This window comes from Balaenoptera acutorostrata, chromosome 1, assembly GCF_949987535.1.
Source record: "Balaenoptera acutorostrata chromosome 1, mBalAcu1.1, whole genome shotgun sequence".
In the NCBI taxonomy this organism is placed as follows: Eukaryota; Metazoa; Chordata; class Mammalia; order Artiodactyla; family Balaenopteridae; genus Balaenoptera; species Balaenoptera acutorostrata.
The window spans coordinates 160,737,200-160,758,588 of NC_080064.1; the positions used below are offsets into that span (position 1 = coordinate 160,737,200).

Sequence of the window (21,389 nt, forward strand, 5' to 3'; positions counted from 1 at the left end):
AAATCTAATCTCCATCATTTAACTAAGAGGGGCATAGGGCAAGGTTCTTTACCCATCCATGCATCAGTTTCTTTATTTACATGAAGGAAATAGAGTGCATAACTCATAGGGTTGTGGTGATTAAATGGATCAACACACGTAAAGTATTTAGAACAGTGTTGAACACACAACAAAAACTCCATGTTAGCTTTTATTATATAATATTTTCTTGACTCCAATGTTGGACAAAATATTTTTGAAAAAAAAAAACCAGGGCTTCCCTGGTGGCACAGTGGTTGAGGGTCTGCCTGCCGATGCAGGGGACGCGGGTTCGAGCCCTGGTCTGGGAAGATCCCACATGCCGCGGAGCAACTGGGCCCGTGAGCCACAACTACTGAGCCTGCGCGTCTGGAGCCTGTGCTCCGCAACGGGAGGGGCCGCGATAGTGAGAGGCCCGCGCATCGCGATGAGGAGTGGCCCCCACTTGCCGCAACTAGAGAGGGCCCTCGCACGAAACGAAGACCCAACACAGCCAAAATAAATAAATAAAGTGAAAAGAATCAAATTAAAAAAAAAAATATTCCTGTTGCTTTCTTACATATCATGCTACAATACAAAAGCTGAATTAGACAACTCAGAAAGTAGTCAGGTTTAAAAAAAAAAAAAAAAAAAAAACCAAAAAGAAGAAAGGAAGAAGTATTTTTGAAAATCTGATTTGCGAGGACACTCAGAATTTGGGAGGAATGAATGGTAAAATAACCTAAGTTTTGTCAAACATTAACATGTATATGTCTTTTATTGTAGGATTTGAACAAGATAGTGATATTAATTGCATTTGACCGGATATCAGGAGTTTTAAAGAAGTTACCTTTGGCTCTAGGGGATTGAAGTGTTTCTCCCCTGCCTATCTAATTGAATTAATTCCATATTGGACCAGCTTTTATTAATGTTCCTACTCTATGCTGATCCTGTAGTGATTGTGCATTGAGGGGAGAAAATACTGATTCAACTGAGTATTCTCAGGCATTAATCCTTCCTGGGTATGGGATGTCACTGAAATGATCTGGAGCTGTATGCTTCTCCTTTGCGTGTATCTTGTATAATGAAGAGTCAATAATGGACTTTTTTAAAATTATTTTTTGAGACACCAAACACTTTCCAATTTGATTTTGCCTTTTTAAAAATCAGAAAGTTCTGGGTATTTTCCAATTCTATATCTAGTTGCAATCAGACCCATTTCCCTTTCTCATAGCACATGAAACCAGCATCATTCTATTTCCAGTTAATTTTTCTGTGCTTCTAAAGGAGTGACTTTCACTTTGATGTTGCAGATGTTGAAACTCACAGGAAGTAGGGGGTCAGATTTACTGGAAAGCTTACATTTTTGAGGTCAAGTAGAGGTGAGCTAATTCTCAAAAGGGGAGGAAGGACCACTTCAAAAGGTTCTGAATCTTATTTTCTCCATTAGCCTAATTGACACTTATACTGGGTGGATGATGGTAATTGCTTAAAGCCATGCCCCTTTCACTGCCTTGAAGGTGGTAAAGGGATAGAAGCCTTAGGTCCCTGTCAGGGCACAGCAAGGGAGTCCTCCTGCAACCATCTGAAAATATGAGCTGCCAGGAACTACTCACCCCCCCTTCTTTATAATCATTTTGTAAATGTCTTCTTTTTTTAACTTTTTAGTTTATATTGGAATACAGTTGATTAACAACATTGTGTTAGTTTCAGGTGTACAACAAAGTGATTCAGTTATACGTATACACGTATCTATTCTTTTTCAAGTTCTTTTCTCATTTAGGTTATTACAGAATACTGAGCAGAGTTCCCTGTGCTATACAGTAGGTCTTTGTTGGTTACCTATTTTAAATATAGCAGTGTGTACATGTCAATCCCATCCTCTTAAGCTCAGCTCAGAAACACACCCATGTGTTAATCAAGGCTACAGATTGACTCTCCCTACGTGGCATGGAAGATGGCCAACAACAGCCTTAGTCTTATGTGTTTCTTATTTGCAATCCAAGAAGAGAGACTTCTCTGCCTCCAATATGGAAAATTCTAGGAAAGACTTGGATTGGACCAGTTTGGGACCCAAGCCTTTCCCTTGGACCTGTCTCTGTCTATTATAGCCTTATAGCATGCAGCATTATACTCCATCCAGTCTGCAAGTCAGGCCTCTTGCGGGCATTACAAAATGAGGTGAAGTGGGCAAGGGTGCTCTCAAGATGCTAAATAGAAGAGAGGATATTGGGTAGCCCTTGGCACTCAGGAAGCAAGCTTCATACACATGAGGTAGCCAGGAAGCAAGCTTCATACACATGAGGTAGCCAGAAAGCAATGACAGAATGATGAGATTTAGGAAATTATATGCCACAAACAATAACTAGGATTTACTTAGCATTGCTTAAATGGCAATGAAATGTTTCCATCTTTCCCTGAACTCTCATACTCCCTGTCTATTTTATTAATGCAAAAACAGGCCCAAATTTCTACGTCTCATAGTGTGGGAGATTAGTGATCTTGAGGGTCCTCCTGTTTCAGAACAGGTATATCTTTCATAAAATACAACTTCTTTGCATTGCTGAGATTATGGAAATAAGGGACACCTCCATGGGGACACACCACACACACACACACACACACAAACACACATAGTCAGAGATCTGAGTAGTTAGTATTGGAAAGTTGCTCTGAGGACATACAGGCAGAGTTGCTCTGAGGACAATTCTAAATAACAGTATGTCAAGAGGGAGAAGCTGACCCTGAGATTCACAGTTTAGTCCAGGGACTATGGAAGGGGATGACATGGGTCCAGGTCAGCAGCGTTCCTGGTCCTGGCAGAAGAAACCACTCTGGAGACAAGCATCCTATTCTGTATTCCACAGACCAAGAACAGCCAAATGTGAGCTCAATAGATCATCACACAAGGACACAAATCATAATGAGTGATTATCAGCAGAAATAAAACAGATTAGGATGCATATGGATTTGAAATATTAGAATTCTCAGAATCAGAATAGAGAATAACCATATATAAAATGTTTAAACAAAAGATGGGATCATAAAGATGAGCAAGCAGAAAGGAATAGCAAATATGATGAAGGAGATTTGAAAAAGACATAGAACTTTTTAAAATGACATATATAGTTTTAGCTATTAAAAAAATTCAGGGAGTGCGGTAATAGCATATTAAACATAATTGAGGAGTGAATTGGTGAACCTGAAGATAGATCTGTAGAAATTTTCTAGAAAGTAGCACAAAGAAACAAGATGTAAAGTGCAAGAGAGAAAAAAAGAGACAAGGAAGGTAGAGTAAGAAGTTCCAATATCATATCAGAGTCCAGGAGGAAGGAGTAGAAAAGACAGGTAAGAGGGCTAATTTAAAGGTAATTTCCTAAAACTGAGGTACATGAGTACAAGGACACAGTAATCATGGCAGTTACCCAACAAGACAAAGAAAAAGTAAATCCAAACATGGACATATTGAAGACAACATGCCAAGTACCAAAAACAAACTGAAGATCTTAAAAGCATTAAAAAAGAAAATGTACCACCTTCAAAGGAATGACAGACTGACAGCAATTTTCTCAACAGCAAAAACCAAAGCCAAGAGACAATGGAATAATATCTTCTAAATGCTGAGGGAAAATCACATCACAGTCATCCTAGAATTGTCCACCTAGCAAAAATACCTCCACTCATGAGAGTGAAATAAAAACATTTTTAGAGAAACAGAAACCAAGTCTACTACCAATAGACCTAAGCCAGAAGAACTTTAAAATATGCACTCCAGGAAGAAGGGAAATAATCTTGGAAGAAAAGTCTGAGTTGCAAAAAAGTAAAGAAGTAGGCAAATATTAATATTGTCCATAAAATAATATTAACATCTAATTTCCATAACTTAGAAATAAAAATGTTTAAGAAGACATAATGAAAATACTCAGGATACTAGTATAAAAGTTGAAAGAGGAAATTGTTGTGTGATTTGCTAGGAGGGTTGAGGTACTATTGTTAGTGTTTAGTAGTTTTGCATGGTATAATTTCAAAGGTAACCATCAGAGAACAGAAAGAGAGTACAGCATCACTTCCAAACGAGTAGAAGGAAAAATGGAATGAGAAAGCCAATAAAAATGGAAAGTTTTAATAGTCAAGAAGAGAAAAATAGGCAGAGGGAAAAATAAATAGGAAGCAGAAGGTAACAGCATAGTGGAAAGACAGACAAATATTGCATCATGTTAATGAAACAGGACTAAACTCACCACACAATGGACCGAGATAGTCACACTAGATATTTTAAAACATTCAGCCATGTGCTATTCACAGGGGACACATTCAAACATAAGGACAGGGAAAAGTTGGAAGTGAAAGATTTATGAAGCAAATATTAACCAAAAGAAAGATTTCTACTGTCAGAAAAGGTAGGCTTTAATACAGAAAAGCGTTATATAGATAGGGCCTCTGTGCAATAACAAAATGTTTGATACATCTGAAAGATAAAACAATTCTAAAAAGTCTTATGTTACATGTAATGCAAAATTGATAGAGTACATAGGGAAATTAAACTCATCATCAGAGTGGGCAATGTTCAAGGTACATCTTTTATTTATTGATAGGACAAAAAATTAGTAAAAATATAAAAATGCAATTATCGTTTGATTTATCAAACATATATAGATTCCATATGACAATATTTACAAAGACTAACCATGGAATAGAAGAAGGGTTAAAATTTTCAAATATCCCTTATCATATGGACCAAGTTTTCCAACCACAGTGCAATTAATTTAGACCTCAAAAACATATGCTTAGAACTTTTAAATCTCACTTTTAAATACCTTTTGGATAAAAGACCCCGAGAAATTTAAATATATTTAGAACTAAACAATAATGAAAATACAACATACCAAGGCTTCTGGAATGCAATAAAAAAGATACTACGAGAGAAATGAGAGAAATGTAGAGACTTAAATGCTTATTCGTATAAGAGAGGCAAGGCTGAAAATTAATGAGCTAAGTACCCAACTTAAGAAATTAGAAAAAGAACAACAGAATAAATTTAAAGAAAAATAACTTTAGGTGTCGAAATTAATGAAATAGAAAACAAAGATTTACAAAAACCTAAAGTTGGTTCTTAGAAAACGCGAATAAAATAGGCAAGCCTCTAGGAGAATTGTGCAAGAAAGAGAAATGCACAAATAATATTAACAATAAAAAGGGATATAATGAGAGATCCATCAGAGACTAAGAAGATAAGAGAGTACTATAAAAAACTACATGCCAAAGAATGCATAAAGATGCATTAACTTAGAAGAAATGAGCACATTCTTTGAAAAATAACCAACTCAAATAGAAATAGCTCATAACCATCAAAACAAGTGAATCAATTGTTTAATTTTCCTACAAATAATCACCAGGCACAGATGATTTTACAAGTAAATTCTACCAAGTGTTCATGGAACATATCATTCTAATATTATGCAAATTCTTTGAAGAAAAAAGAAAAAGAATATTCCCTAATTCAGTCTATGAGTCCACTCTACCTTTGATGCTAAAACTGGAAAAATATAATAAAGAAAAATCATAGGGAAACTTCATTTAGGAACATAAAGAGAGTAATCCTACACAAATATTAGCAAAATAAATCCTGCACTTTATGAAAAAAAATAACACATCATGACTCAGCTGAGTTTATTCCAGGAATGTAAGGTTTAACTTCAGAAAATCTGTAATTATCTTTCACACCATTAGCATTACAAGAACAAAACAATATGGTTATTTCAAAAGACAGAGAAAACACATTCGATGAAATTCAAAATATCTATTTATGATTTAAAAAATTAACTAGCTCAGAATCGAAAGGGATTTCCTTAATCTGATAAGGGAAGTCTAACCAAAACCTACACAAAATTATTTTTAATGGTGAAACAGTGAAGGCTTTTAAAATCAGGAAGAAAAAAGAAAAGAAAGAAAACATATAAGGTTTGGAAAGGGGAAAAAAACCCTAAAATTTCTCATTATCCACAGATGATATGATTGTCTATATAGATTCTTTTATCTACAACCTTAAAAGTTTATATATGCATAATACAGCTTTGTGTAATAGCCAAGAACAAGAAACAATTCAAAGTCCATCAATAATAGAATGGATACATAAACTGAAGCGTAGTCGCGCAATGGAATTCTGTACGGCCAAGAGCATACCAATGATCAACAGCCATACTCAACAACATGGGTGAATCTCACAAACTTGATGTTGAGTGAAAGAAGCCAGACACCAAAGAGCACACACTGCATGATGCCATTTACATAAAGTACAAATACAGAAGGACTCACCTCTGCTGTGGAAGTCAGGAGAGTGGCTCCCCTTGGGCGGGGGGCTAGCGGCTGGAAGGGGCCCAGGGATGCAGTGTGCAGTAAGGAGGGAAAGCGTGGGATGTGGAGCCAAACGGTGTGGGGTTTAAATGCCGGCTCTGCCACTCACCAGCTGACAGACTGTCCACGCGGGACGTAACCACTGTGAGACTCAGTTTCCCCCACTGGAAAATGGGCATAAGGATGGTCCCCACCTCACTGGATTGCTATGAGATGAACAAGATAATGTATGTGAAGTCTGTGGCTCAGGAAGTTCTGGAAAGTGATAGCTATGGTTGTTGTCAGTCTTGTTCTTCTTCCTGGACTCCTCCACTAGGAACCTAGTGATTCCTGGGGGTAAAACACAAAAAACAGAGTTTTCCCTTAGCAGATGGCTTTTGATTTCAAGACGTTTCCTTCAAAGACGCTTTGGGGACCCTCCAGACCCCAGATATGTCCTCTTCAGTCGACACAGGTGTTGCTTTGTCCTTAGAACTCCTGCTGAGGTCACAGGCACCAAATGTCAAATGGTAAATTCTGCAAGGGGAGGGGGTGAGATACTAAATCAACTGCTTACTTAACTGCACTTCTTACAAATCTCAGACCAGCAAAACACATCTCTCATTCTTACCTTTATGGTCAGAGCTGCTTGAGTCTAAGGGCATTTTGGTTTGGAGGCTGTGTTTGGAAAACCTTCTGGTACCACTCTATCTGGGACTAGTCAGGCAGCCTCCCACCCCACCCTCGCCCGGGCATGCACCGCCATTTATCATGAAAAGAATGCAGCACCTGCTTCCCCCGCTAAATTTCCTGCTTTTTGTAAAAGCTTCTAAAATAGATTTTGAATTGTACGGTTTTCATAAATGCTGTTTTTGCAAAGTGTTTCTTGAATAATTATTTGTGCTTAGTGTTTGAAAAATAACTTTGCTCAAAGAGAAGGAAGATAACGTGTCTAGTGACTATAACATTAATGGGAGCACCCCTGAGCCAAGTTGAAGGAGATGGAGATGAGACACGTGGATAATCAACATTTGAGCTCCTGGAAGGGAGCCATAAACAAGTGGCAGACTTCCGTGGAGCTTCATCGATTCGTGTTCACTGAGCCTCATTCATTAGGGCAGTTGGGAAGCAGCAGGTGTACACACGTGTGCACATGTGTGTATTCCAAGGGGTGTAAGGACGAGAGATTGGTCCAAGCATCCTACCAATGTGACTTCTGCTTCATCCCAAGATGAGTCAGAGGCTTTCAAAGTATTGAAGAAAATAGGAAACGCTCCCCTAGTTCATGACGTAAAGCAGGAAGAAGCTTGAAGTGGGGCAGGCTGGGTTCCGGGTGCTGCACAAAAGCCCAAAATAAAAACAGAGACTTTTCAGCCCAGAAAGAAAGCCACCTTGTCCGCTGCCCAGGCTGGAAAAGACACGGTCCAGAACATTTATTCTGCCATGCTTCAGTCTTTCAGGCAGAAAAAGCCCTGGCAGGAGTTGATTTTGCAAGTTGAACAGAGAAGACTCGTCTTTGGAGTGGAGGGGATCAAATGATACTAGATGTGAAAGCACTTTGGAAAGTTAAAGGGATTATACAAAGGTAAGAGATCATTGTTATTAGTGGTGTGTTTGCTGAGAAGATGCCAGAATATGTCTTCTCCATAGATGATCACGACACCGCAAGGGCCAGTCGTGTCAGAGTGAGGATGGCGTCAAGTCAGGTGCCAGGAGGTGGGCCGTCAAGTGCAGCCCTACCGCTGATGAACCGCTAACTAAAAGCAAGCCCTTCGCCTCTCTGGCCTTGAGTTTCTATATCTGTAAATGGGGCATAATAATAACACCCTGCTCAGCGGGGTGTGGGAGACCACATAGGTAAACGTGCCCAGCGTGTGAAAGCCCTCAAAAAACCAGCTATTGTTTACTGAGCTCTTATTCTGGGCCAGACACCACGCTGAGTGCTTTTTGTCTAGTCTCCCATTAATCTTTACGAGAAACCCATGCGGTAAGAATGGTTATTCTCCATGTATGATGAGACACGGAGGCTCCTTGTGGATGGAGGCCCTGAAAGGTCCTACTGGGTGCCCGAAACCCATAAGTGACAAGATCAAAACCCAAACACAAAACCCTGTGGTGCCAGCCCCAAGCTCTGTTCACTCTCTCCCATTTTTCCCCAATAAATGTTACTTGAATCTCAACTAGGTTGTCCATCTTTTGAAGGCAGGTCCTGTTTGTACTTCCTGAACTCTCATCCCGGAGCATCTGTTCTGGTATTGACTGCCATTAAATATTTACTGAAATTGAAATGTAATAGCTCTGTGGGAAAGTCCCTGCTGGCCCGGTCAGGCTCTGACAGCTGTTCTGTGACTCCACGTGACTCCCTGATCCAGCAGGGATGACCTCTGCACAGGGGAGCTCAGAGACCATCATACACACAGCTTCCAAGGGCAGGTGATCAGACAACTGTGCCCGTCACCACCCTGAAAAGAGGGACCCAGATCAGGTAGCCTCTGGTGGCCAGGCAGGTGTCTGAGGCCCTGGGGACAGCCTCCAGCCCAGCTGTAGGAGTGCAGGTTGGCTTATCTCAAAGCTTCCCAAAAATCACTTCAGAAGTAACATTCGAGCTGTCCCGCATTGTAAATCTTCGAAAAGATTTCTTCGAAAGCCTGACGTAAAGACTGTATTGTAGGAAACACTGCATCACCATCAACTTCCAAGTGAAAACTGCTAAAGTGTACACAGTGGACAATGCACCCAGCATTTCAAATTAAGGCTTTCTAACGTAGCATTTCTTCACTCTCACAGACAGATGCACACGGCCTGATTTGATATGATACCCAAATATAACCAAAGTGTAATTTTAGGAAACTAAATTAAACTAAACCAAAGTGTAATTTATTTTTGAGTCGATGATAATACCACTGTAAATTTTCTTTAGGATAACTCCTTCTCGTGCCAGAGATAATAATGTTCCGGTCTTCAATTAAATGAAAGATTGAGTATTTCCTAGGGAGCTACTTGGTAGATGTGGTGAAGCCGCTTCCCTCGTGCTGCCACGTCTCCTCATTTTCCGTCTTTCTTGGGTGCTCTCCTTTCGTGCATTCGTCCCTCTTTGCGAGTGCCTCGTTCAGAGTTAGTCCCCTCGGGTGTACATAAGTCTGGAGGAGGAGGACCGGTCCTCTGCCATTCAGAACCCAGGGGAGCACCCAGGAATGAGCAGGAGACAACCAAACTGTGCTGACGAGCATGGGCGGCTGGCAGGTGGGGCAGCGCACCAGTTTGGCACTATGCTCTGCATCCAAGCAAGCCCCGCCCCTAGTGCACCGAGTCTCATTTTTCAGGGACTGTTTGCCAGGCTGCAAGTGCTGTGTGGATTGGAACTCCAGTGTCCCATGGCCTCTCCAGCCTCTGACATCGAACTGGCTTTTGTCTTGACCTGCTCATATAAGATCTTGGGCTCCCACAAAGTCGCCTCTGGAAGTACCCAGAGTAGGTGCCCCTCCCCACCGTCATGCCTGTGGGCCATGTTCTGCCTCTGTCCCGCTCCCGTCCTCCTGAAAACCCGCGTGAGAGTCACTGGCACTACCCACGTGAGACCCCAGTGTCCCCATCTTCCTGCACAGCCACTGCTGCCAGGTTGTATGGTCCTACAGCACAGGGTGCCGTGTGCCCAGAATATTAAACTCCCCTGTCCCCCACTGTGAGCCCTGCTTTGTCCTAGGGACACACATGCCTGCCGCTCACATTCTTAGATTCATGGTGTCTCACACAAGACAGTTCCTTCAATCCCTGCCTGCTGCCCTCCACACCCTGCCCCTCATCAGAGGCCAGCACGAATCCCCCACCACACACAGAGCCCCAGTGCAGTTCAGTTCTTGTGTACTGACTCCTTCTGCCGGCCCCCAGCTCACCAGACCGGCCTGGACACGTTTGCTGTCAGTGAGGGCTCAAGGAAGGACACCCACTGTGGGAATACATCGGGGTTTTTTAGTTAACATGCTGTTTTGTTTTCAAAAACTGAGATAGATAGATAGATAGATAGATAGACAGACAGATAGATAGATACGTGAGAAAGTTCTTCCTTACAGTAGAAAACCAACAAATAAATGTGAAAGGAATAATGGATTTAGAAAACCGGCACCTGGCAACCATCATCATAATGATAGATTCAGGCCAGAATCATCAATGGATGCTAAAATTAGTGGGTGAAATTTAGAGGAGTATATAGACCAACTCAAAGTACCTCCCCCCAAGATTCTTATTAATTACAAAGTAACCTTACAGAAGGGAAAATTAAGTCACTTTACCGTGGAAAAATCTGGCCCATCCCCCCTTAACCAAATGATCAAAGCTAACATCACTGGTGATGAAACAAAGAGACAGCAGCACGTGCCTCCTGATACGGTGCCCTGAGAAAAACCCAGCACCACAGCTTTGGTGTTACTGCCCAGAGCATACGACCTGAATGCAATCACAAAGAAACATCAGACAAGCCCGAAGGAAGGGTCATTCTACAACCTAAGTGGCCTGCGCTATGAAAAAATGTCAATATCATGAATGCAAAGAGATACTCAATAACTGTCCAAAATTAAAGCAGACTAAAGTGATGCAACAACTGAATAATATAGTCCTGGGTTTTCTTTTGCTATAAAGGACTTTATAGGAAAATTGATGACAACTGAATAAAGTCTGCAGGTTAGGGAATAGTATTGTATCAGTCTTACCCTGTATCAGTATATGTGGTGAGAGAGAAAATGATAAAACCAATATAGTAGAATGTTAACATTTGGGGTACAGGCAGACTTTGTGTATTGGGCTTTATTGTACTTCACAGATAACTGTGCTTTTTACACATTGAAGGTTTGTGGCAACCCCGTGTCAAGCACGTCTATCGGCGCCATTTTTCCAACAGCATTTGCTCACTTCGTGTCTCTGTGTCACGTTATGGTAATTCTCGCAGTATTTCAAACTTTTTCATCATTATTATATTCGTTACAGTGATTGTGATCAGTGATCTTTCATGTTACTATTGCGAGAAGATTATGAAGGCTCAGGTGATGGTTAGCATTCTTAACAATAAAGTATTTTTTAATTAAGTTATATATGCTCTCTTAGTCATGCTATTGCACACTTAATAGACTATAGTGTAAACATAACTTTGATGTGCACTAGGAAACCACAAAACTTAGAGTGTCTCACTTTCTTTGATATTCTTTTTTCTGGAACCAAACCTGCAATATTTTTGAGGTCTGCCTTATTTGAGTGTAATTCTTTGCCCTAGCCTTGTAACTGCTCTGTAAATTGAAGTTAGGTCATCATTTATTTTTTTTAAATCTGAGTTTTTCTTTGAAATTTCTGAAGGCATGTTTGTATGTTGCCAAACCAGGGTGGTGGGAGAAATAGTTGCTGTTTTCCCAGCAATAGCTAAATCCAGTCTTCTCCTTGGCTTTAAGGGCACAGCTGGTTTCCAGGTCTTTGCAAACAGAGAATCATCACTGTTACCTGAATTTAAACCAGTTCTAAACCTTTTCATGGCTGTTTCAAAATAGCTTAGAAAAAATTGGTGGGGAAATGGGATGGGCGTGGGGTAAGGAGGGCTGCATTTCTAAAAGGACGCATACCCTGTACACCCTGAGCCCCCCGTAGGGTTGTCTGCTTGGCTTCTGAGAGGGAAAAGCTGCAAGGTCAACGCAAGACCCTCCTTCCCCTTCATGCCAGGGGCCAAGAGCTCCACGTCCACAGATTCCTGCAAGCCTGCTCATGACTCAGGTCTCAGAGCTGATTTCTTATAGTCCTAAAAATAATTCAAAACTAGCCCAAAGCTACTCACACATCAGACAACCTGAGGGCACTCTTGCTGGCATCAGGAAACTCAGAGACCTAATTAAACTCTTCTTCCCCTCCCCTCCCTGGGAGCACAGACTAGGGGAGAGCAAATCACAATGGTCAGATCCACGTGGGTGTCCCCTGAGGGGAGGGGGTGACCTCAAATCCCAGCAGAAAAGCAAAGAAGGTGGGAAGACTGTGGGATCCTGGGCTGCCTAAGGCTGGTTTCCAAGAAAGATGTGTCCCTGCTGCTTCTCTCTTTTGTTCAGGGGCCCGCCAGCCCTCTGACAACCGCCCATATGTCCAGCTGGGGCAGTCCCACTAGGAGAAAAGAGACCTAGATATCTGTGCTAGAGACGGGCTTCAGAGCAGTATGTGGGCCGTGGCAACTGGAAAAGACTATTTTCAGTTGAATCTGCACCCATCTACCATTCCCCTCCTATGTGGGAGGGACTGATATAAACCAGGGACGGGACAGTTCTCCCAAGCTTAGTTAGGATGTGACCTCAGGGTTGGGCAGGAGGAAGTTATAGGACTAGAGTCCCCACCTCAACCCCTCCTCCCCACTGTCACGTACCCTGAGTGAACAGGAAGTGTTTATACACCTGGCAGGTATGCAAGAACACTTCTTAGTTTTGAATCAAATAAATAACATCGAGGCGACATTCAGTGTTCATTGTCTACCTTCCTCATTCCAGGCACGATGCTAATCGCTCCAGGAGATGATCTCTTTTCGTCCTCCCAACCGTCTATGTGGTAGGTATTATTAGTCCCATTTGAGAGTTGAGGAAACTGAAGCTGAGAGAGGCAATTTCCCAAGTCACCTTTGAGAAAGTGGAAGAGCAGTTAAGTTTGCAGTCAAACAGGGAAGCCAAACAACCACATGAAATATTAAACAGCAGTAAAAGAGCTCTTTGGAGAAGGGTTTCACCCTAGACTTTGTCCATGACCTCACCAGTTTCAAGGCTTCAGTCCTCTCCATGCAAAGCCCCCTAAACCTGTAGCTCCAGGTCCGGCCTCTCTCCTGTGCTACAAAAATTCCCTAAATGCTTGCTGTCTGCTTGCTGTCTCCTCCAGGTTGCCCTCTCTGGAGCTCACACTCAGCCTGGCCAAAACTAAGCTCACCATCACTTCTACGTTCATCCCAGACTAACTCCTCATCCGATGTGTCTATTTCTGGGCAGTGACACCATCTCCTAAAGACAAAGGTTTGAAATCTTGAGCTTTCCATCACTGTTCCGTTATATGCTGTCTGAAATACTTTTTTCTCATTTTCCTTCCTCTCCCATACCTGCAGCTCTTCTTTCACCTATCCTCCCTCACCCATCTAAGGAAATCTGGGCTCTCTTTTAGCAGAAAAATATGATAGAACTCCTTCCTCATCTATCCACCAGTGCCTAAGAATGATTTTTTGAAAGTTGATCAGTCAGAAAAAGGAATGTCAAATCCTGGACGCTCACTTTACCTAGATCCAATTTTAATGATTCACATACATACCTTTATTATCTAACAAAATGGAACGAGGACACTCAGCGTGAAGAAAAAAACATTTTTTTTTAGACTCTACCAAGCCTTGTGCCAGGTGCTTTCACATACATTATCTAACTTAATTCTTATAACAACTCTGCAAGGTAGATACGATAAAACTCACTTTATAGACAAGTTCAAAATCAAGCTCAAAGGGTGGGAGGGAGGGAGACGCAAGAGGGAAGAGATATGGGGATATATGTATATGTATAGCTGATTCACTTTGTTTTAAAGCAGAAACTAACACACCATTGTAAAGCAATTATACTCCAATAAAGATGTTAAAAATTAATTAATTAATTCAAAAAAAATCAAGCTCAAAGAAGCTGAATAACATGCTCAAATCATACACCTAGTGAGTCTAGAAGCCTTTCTCTTCTCTTTTACAATCTCTCCCTAAGTGATCTCACCCAGATTTAAAATATCATCCATAAGCTGATAATTTCCAGCTTCATGTCTACAACTCTGTGTTCTGGACCTCTTACATCCCCCCTTAAATGGCTAATCCACCTAGATAAATTAACATGTCCAAAACCCAAGTCTTGGATTTTCCCCTCCCCCACTAAAATAGTTTCTCCAAGGCTACTGAAACTTCTGCCTCATCCCTACCACTCTCTCCCTTGCCCTCCAAGCTCCAGTAACACAGGCGGATTTGGTATGACTTAAACATGTTAATCTTATTCTTGCTACAAAGAGTATGTACTTACAAGGAATATCCTTCCCCCAAATCTTCCTTCTAGCTTTTTCCTTCACAACTCAGATCTCTCACTTCCTCAGAGAGTTTCCCTAATCGTCTAGCTCAAGTAACCTGTTGGTCCCACCACTCTCTATCCCATCATTCTATTTTCTCCATAGTACATATCAGTACATATGTGAAATTAATTTTTAAAAATATGTTAGTTGGTTCTCTCCCCAGACCAGATAGTAAGCTCCATGAAGGCAGACACTTTATTTCTTATATCCCAGTTCCTAGTATAATACCTGACACAAAATGGGTGCTCAATAAATATATGTTGAATCCAAGAATGAAAGAGTTTCAGAATAAGAATTGAACACAGCCTTGTGTAAATGCAAACCTCATGCTGGATGAAGGTTGAGTGATGGTTACTTGTCTTGGAAATCACAAGATGAGGCAAGTTCCTAGGTGTGCATCAACTTCATTAAACCCTTTGTAGCCAGTTTGATCCCAAATAAGCTAAGGTCAGTGGTGGGTAAGAAGCAGGGGCCTGGGGGCTTCCATGGTGTTCCATAGTCAGTGCCCCCTTGAATGATCCATGCTTCCATCTCCATGCCAGGATGGCTATTGTGACATGGATTCAAACCTCTAATTTCACCCTGAGGTAGACACTACTAGCTGCCTTCCCAATAGGCATTTCCATCTCCCTAATGCCAAGAGTAATTCATGCACCTACCATTAGCTTGTCATGTGCTTTGGGGAAAGCTGGATACATCCTTAATCCCAAGCGTCTATATGAGTCTAAGCCAGTCATGGTGGTCCCATTCCCCTTGCCTGTGACCGGTTTAGGCATGAACATGGTATGCGGTCCTGGCTAAGGACACATGAGGGGAAATCTGTGTGGGGCTTCTGTGAAAGATTCCTTCACTTGCCCAAGAGAGACACAAGGAAAGATAGTTGCTTTTCTTCCACAAGAGTAATTGTGTTATTGTGTCTGGGTGTGGCACAGTGGAGCTAAGGCAGTCATCATGAGCTCACAACAAAGCTCATGTGTTGAAAAGGGCAGAATAGAAGTATGGACAGAAACTGGGGCCTTGATGCTAGATGAGCCACTGAATTAACCAACCCCTGCAGCACCCTACCTCGAGATCTCTTTTTATGGGCGATGATAAGGACAATGGTCTTTACTGTCCAAACCATTCTGAGTTGAGGTTTCTGTTTCTTTCAGCCAAAAGCAGGCTCAAGGAGCCATGCCCTGATGAGACTTTGTCGATCTACTTCTTGGCTCTGTTTCAGGCCTACATCAGTCAAAGTCAAATTGTTGCTGCCTTTAGCAACAATTGGTCACATCTGGTCCTCGGTCCTGAACTAGCCTCACTATGTGGAATCCTTCCAGATCAAGAAGAGCCACATGAAATAAATAATATTTTTGACATATTTATTGCACTTTGCATTTTATAGAGGTTTCAGTATTTCCTTCTACATGCTTCAGCATCTAGTATGTGCCAAGCCTGGCACAAGCAGCGTGATAGAGCTGTGAAGGCAACAGACAAGATCTGCGTCCTCATGAAGCCTACAAGGAAACAAGTACAATAATTTCAGATTGTGGTGAGTGACGTGCAGGAAATAGATAAGGCAATGAAACAGAGAGTAACCAGCCAACTGCAGTAGGAAGACTTCTTAAGACCTGATGGTCAGGGAAGGCCTCTTTGAAGAGGTGACCTTTTCTCAGTTGTAACTTGAATCTATTTTTTCTATTATTGAAAAATGTACATAACATAAAATTTACCATTTTAACCATTTTTAGTGTATAGTTCAGTAGCATTAAGTACATTCACATTGCTATTCAACTATCATTACCTTCCATCTCCAGAATTTTTCATCATCCCAAACCTAAATTCCATATCCATTGAACACTAACTCCCCACTCCTCTCTCCCCCCAGCCCCAATGACCACCATTATGCTTTCTGCCTATGAATTTGACTACTCTTGGTACCTCACAGAATTAAAATCATACAATATTTGTCATTTGTGGCTGGCTTATTTCACTCAGCATATGTCCTCAAGCTTCATCCATGTTGAAGCATGCATCAGAATCTCCCTCCTTTTTAAGGCCAAATGATATTTCATTGTATGTATACACCATTTTGTTGATCCATTCATCCACTGATGAACGCTTCAGTTCAAGAAGGTGACGTTTGAAATGAGAGCTAAAGAATGAAAAGAACCAGCCATCCAAACCCAAAGAACGTACAACGCTGAGAGTGGACCATAGTGTAAACTGTGGACTTTCAGTGGTTATGATGTGTTCGCATAGGTTCATCATTGTAACAAATGTACCACTCTGGTGGGCGATGTTGATAATGGGGAAAACTGTACATGTGTGGGCACAGGGGGTATATGGGCAATCTTTGTACCACCCCCTCAATTTTGCTATGAACCTAAAACTGCTCTAAAAATATAAAGTCTTAACATAAAAAAAAAAAAAAGAGCCAGTCACAGGAATTGCCAAGGGACTGGTTTCTCGGCAGATGGGGCAGCAAAGATAAAGGCTGGGAAACTTCTAATCTTTCCTGAAGACTCAACTCCAATGCCAGCCCCTCTGCAGTTTTCTCTCACATCCCTGAGCAGCCGGTCACTCCCTGTCTGTGCTTCCAAGGACTTTTACCTGTATTTATCCCATCGCACCGTTGTCTCTCCTACCAGGCTATGGTTCCATCACCCTTCCGAACACACATTTTTTTTTTTCCAAGAGCTGCAAACAACTGCAAAACGGTGAACTTGAGCTGCCAACAAACTGTGAAAATGATGGATTTGAGTTTCTCTTTACTTTCAGCCCCATAAGGCGGAGGAGATAAGGAACACGATGAAACAGCAAATGCAGGCGGAGGAGGAAAAGAAGCAAAGGACCTGCGTCCTCTCCTAGCTAAGCCTTGAATTTAGAGCCGCAGCTTCCTGGAGCGGGGAGGGATATTGCAGATCCTGTAATACAAGGTGTTTGCTTTGTTGTGGGGTGAAATGTTTTGTGCAAGCTTCCTGGACGGACACGGAGAGGCTGGGAGAACAGCAGGCTCTCAGCAGTCCTGAGAGGTGGTTAAAGCAAGTTTTCAGTGCCCCTCTGTATCCTCCTGGTGTCCCATCGGCTGGAGGACTTCACGTTATTCCACGCTTGGTGGGCTTCTGGGGCAAAGGGGTCCTTGCAGGGCCCCCTCAGCTCATACCTGCAAGGGCTGCAAACAGCCCTGGGTGACTTGCTGTGAATCTTTGCTAACAGGAAGGAAAATGGCGGTTACTCCCATTGCCCCAAAGATCCTGGGTCCCAGAGAGAGAGAGAGAGAGACTTGGTCTTACTCCAGAGGATGCCATCCCATCAGCTGGGAGAGGGTCGCTGGTGGTGCGGAGGCCCCAGGTGCACTCTAGCGGTTGGTGGGTGGGCAGACCATCCTGAAACTGGCTGTTCAGAGGTGGCCCCTGTGCTTTGCTCGTCCACATGGCCTTGAACTTGTCAGAGCTGCCACTGCGCTTTGCATGAACTTGCCCTCTACAGCCCAAGCCATCCTTCTCTGACTCTCTGTCACAAAGCTGATTAACACTCTCTCTCGGAATAATTCCCAGGCCCCTCAATCCCTTTCAAAAGCTATTTTCTCCCTTTACATGGAGCACAATTTTGTGGGGACAGAGGATATCGAATAATGCGAATGCTGAATTCTCAGAAAATGGCCAGACGTTAGATTGGTATGTATGCATCCCTCACATAGAAACAGGAAGATGTTCGTCTTTTGTTTATTGACTAGGCAATCAAAAAATTACTCAGAGTCTATTGTGTGCTACGAACTAGGCATTTTGGAAGAGACGGCACAGCCTGACATGGTCCTGGCCATTCACAGAATTATCAACCTGCTGAGAATGACTAGCACATGTGAGAAAATGAGAGAGAAACTGAATGCTATTGTGTGTGGCCCTAACCCTTTGTGCGTAATTACAGGCTGCCATCCATCCCTGGGAAACACACCCTTTCTATAGGATGGGTCTCCCTCGGAGTATTTTTCAAGGTGAACGAGGCACTGTTCTTCCGAATGTGGCATTCCTGCCAAACTCTCTAGCATATTTGTCATCTGAATAAATCTGATCAACAAATGACACTCTATACTCCTTGGAGCAAACACCAAGTACGGATGCTGCATGTGGACCCTGAAGGCAGAGGGTCATCTCAGTGACAGCTCATTATCACATGACCTGGAAAGCCAAGGTTGCCCATGTCCCCGCCCCTCACCAGGCGGGGCCACGTCTCCTTGCCTGCAGGGATTCCCAGGGTGACGGCTCTGTGTCTGCGGCTATGGCCACACCAGGCACGACTGCCGATTGTTTCCCTGGGGCTGACCTCATACACCTCACACTTTTGTCCTCTGGGCTGCTGGGAATGCCCTTTGGGGTTTTCCCATCTGAGCTGCCATCTCTCTGCAGTGGCCCCTGCCCTTCCCCTCTTCCTCTCTTCCTGGGGGAATCACAAGGTTTAGGGAAAAGGTAGAAGCAATTCCTATCTAAAGAATTCCGCATTTGGCTATTTGTTCCCCCTGTGATGGGGCTCAATCACAGCCACCACCTCTGTCCAGAGTTACAAGTGCAAAGGAACCCAGAGAAGGGAGAAGTCAGTGTGGAAAGAAAAGGGCTGGGAAGGCTGCCTGGAGGAGGCACCTGATTGTGTCTTTGACATATTGGCATGAATAGAAAGAGAGGGGGAGGGGAGACCCCAACAGGGTGAAGAACTGGGGCAGATCTGAGCAGGCTGGGGGTGGGGGCAAGCTGAGGGTGACACCAGGGGGCAGAAGGGCATGGAGGAGCCTGGTGAGTCCAGGGCAGAGGGCCAGGGGAGGAGGTGAATAAGGTCCACTCCCCAGCCAAGAGTGAGCACTTACTATGGGCAGACACTGTGCTAGGTCCTGGGGACAGAGCAAGGGACAAACAGACAAATCTTACTGCCCACCCCATTGGAATGTGACAGAGCTTATATCCTGGTGGGCAGAAGCATTCTAGGAGTAAAATAATAAGTAAATTGTATAGTATTTAGAACCCGATAAAGTGCTATGGAGGAGAATAAAGCAGGGAGAGTGAAAGGGAGAGCTGGAGAGGCTGAGGAGTATCAAAATGTAAATGCGATGGTTAGAGAAGGCCACACAGAGATAAGTGACATTTGAGCAAAACTATGAAGAAGTTGATGGAGTGAACCATGTGAGCAGCTGAAGGAAGAGTAACCCAGGCAGATGGACCAGCAAGTGCAAAGGCCCAGGGGTAGGAGCTAAATCCACATATCCACGGAATAGCAAAGGGACCAACACGGCTAGCGTGAAATGAACAAAGAGAGAATAGGAAATCAAGTTAAATAAGTCATGGGGAGGTGGATTGTGTAGGGCCTTGTAGACCCCTGGATGGGCTTTCTTTGCCTTTTTATTGTCCTCTGAGTGACATAAGGAGAGATTTAGCAGCTCTCTCTGATGGCTTGGTTGGCAAGAGTGGGGGCAAGCAGGGAGGTCAATTAGGAAAGAATGCAACAACCAAGGCAAGCGGTCATGATGGCGAGGACCAGTGTGGTGGCCGTGAAAGTGAGAAATGGTGGAGGCTGGGTGGTGGGGTTTTTTTTTCGGCCACATCGTGGCATGCAGGACCAAACCCATGCCCCCTGCAGTGGAAGCATGGGGTCCTAACCACTGGACCTCCAGGGAATTCCCCTGGGTGTGTTTTTAAAGTGGTCTCAACAAGCTGGCTGTAGCCGATGATATAGCCTGGGGTGTAAGAGAAAGAAAGCACTCCAGGAAGACGCCAAGGTTTTCCACCTGAGTAATTGGAAAGAAGGAGATTCAATTAATGGTGATAGTTACTTGGTTGGGGAGGGGAAAGGACCTGGTGGGAGGGGTGGAGTTTCAACTATAGAGACTCTGAGTTTGCCTTGCAGGCAACAGGAAGGATTTTAGTCTTTGTGATGAAATGAACGTTCCAGAAAGGCAAATCTGGCAGTAATATTTAAGAGGGGCTAGAGCAGAGAAAGACCTAAGATTAGGGACTCTGCTTTAATCTAGACATGAAGTGATATTTATGGGAATGAAAGTAGAAAATCTATGTAGAATGCAAATGTGCAATGGAGTCTTTTTTTGAGACCCACTAAAAACAGGCTGAACCTTCCCATGTCCCACAGTAGGTCCTATGCCCTCCCTGACGTTTCTGTGATTTCAAAACCTTATGTTTGTACAGCCATTTCTCACGCTGTCCTTTGAGCACCGATCTCGCTCTGTCTCACTTCTTGGAGCTGGTACCTTCTCTCTGACTTGGGAGGGGGGACATCCCCTTTTCTTGATTTTTCTCCCAAACTACTCACACAGGAAAGCAGGGGGTAGTCAGCTTTACTGAAGATTTGTAGGGTCATGATGGTGGCATGGGGTGTTGGGAGGTGACATTGTGCTCCTGCCCCCAGGAAGCTTAAGGACACCTTGTTCTTAAAAAGCTGCTCCACTGCATCTGTCTTAACAAGTGTTCTCACTGGTGTGAGTGACAGACCCCAAATGACAGCAGCTCAGACTCAAGATAGAGGCTCATTTCTCTCTCACGTGACAATGCCGAGGTCAGGAATCTGCTGTGCCCCCGGGGCTGGTGTGGCCTCCCGTGGTGCCAGGGCCCAGGATCCTGCTGTCTTCTCGCTCTGCCGTGTGTGGCCTCCATTCCCAAAGCCTTCTGACGGGGACAGCTGGCCTCTGGAAAGAGGAAGGTAAGAGCCCCACTCCTCCCTGGGAGGGAAGTTCCCCCAGGCTGCCCGGACCTCTTCCTCTTACAAACCACTGGGCAGAAGGAGGGCGACAGGTCGTATCTGGTTGCAAAGGGGGTGGGATTTACAGGTGGGATTTATTCTGGGAAGTCATGTACCCACTGAACATTTAGGGATTTTTTTTTTTTTTTTTTTTTTTTTAACTAGAAGAATAGAGGAAACTGGAGGCTGTTGATAAGCCTCCTTCCTTGGAGCCAGTCTCACTTCCCGGGACTCCCTTCCCCAGCCCAACC

The 21,389-nt window shown here is 43.3% G+C and overlaps 1 long non-coding RNA gene across 3 annotated transcripts; it reads left to right on the top strand.

Annotated features, from left to right (window-relative positions):
* Positions 1-6,677: 6,677 nt before the first annotated feature.
* LOC130707516 (uncharacterized) lies at positions 6,678-15,710 on the top strand. 3 transcript variants are annotated; one of them, XR_009007419.1, is made up of 5 exons: positions 6,678-7,915; positions 11,173-11,259; positions 12,837-12,894; positions 13,216-13,346; positions 15,570-15,702. It is a non-coding gene; the product is annotated as an uncharacterized LOC130707516 (long non-coding RNA). The 3 variants fall into 3 exon arrangements; XR_009007421.1 differs by lacking the exon at positions 13,216-13,346 and having other exon boundaries at positions 15,570-15,710; XR_009007420.1 differs by lacking the exon at positions 11,173-11,259.
* Positions 15,711-21,389: the final 5,679 nt, after the last annotated feature.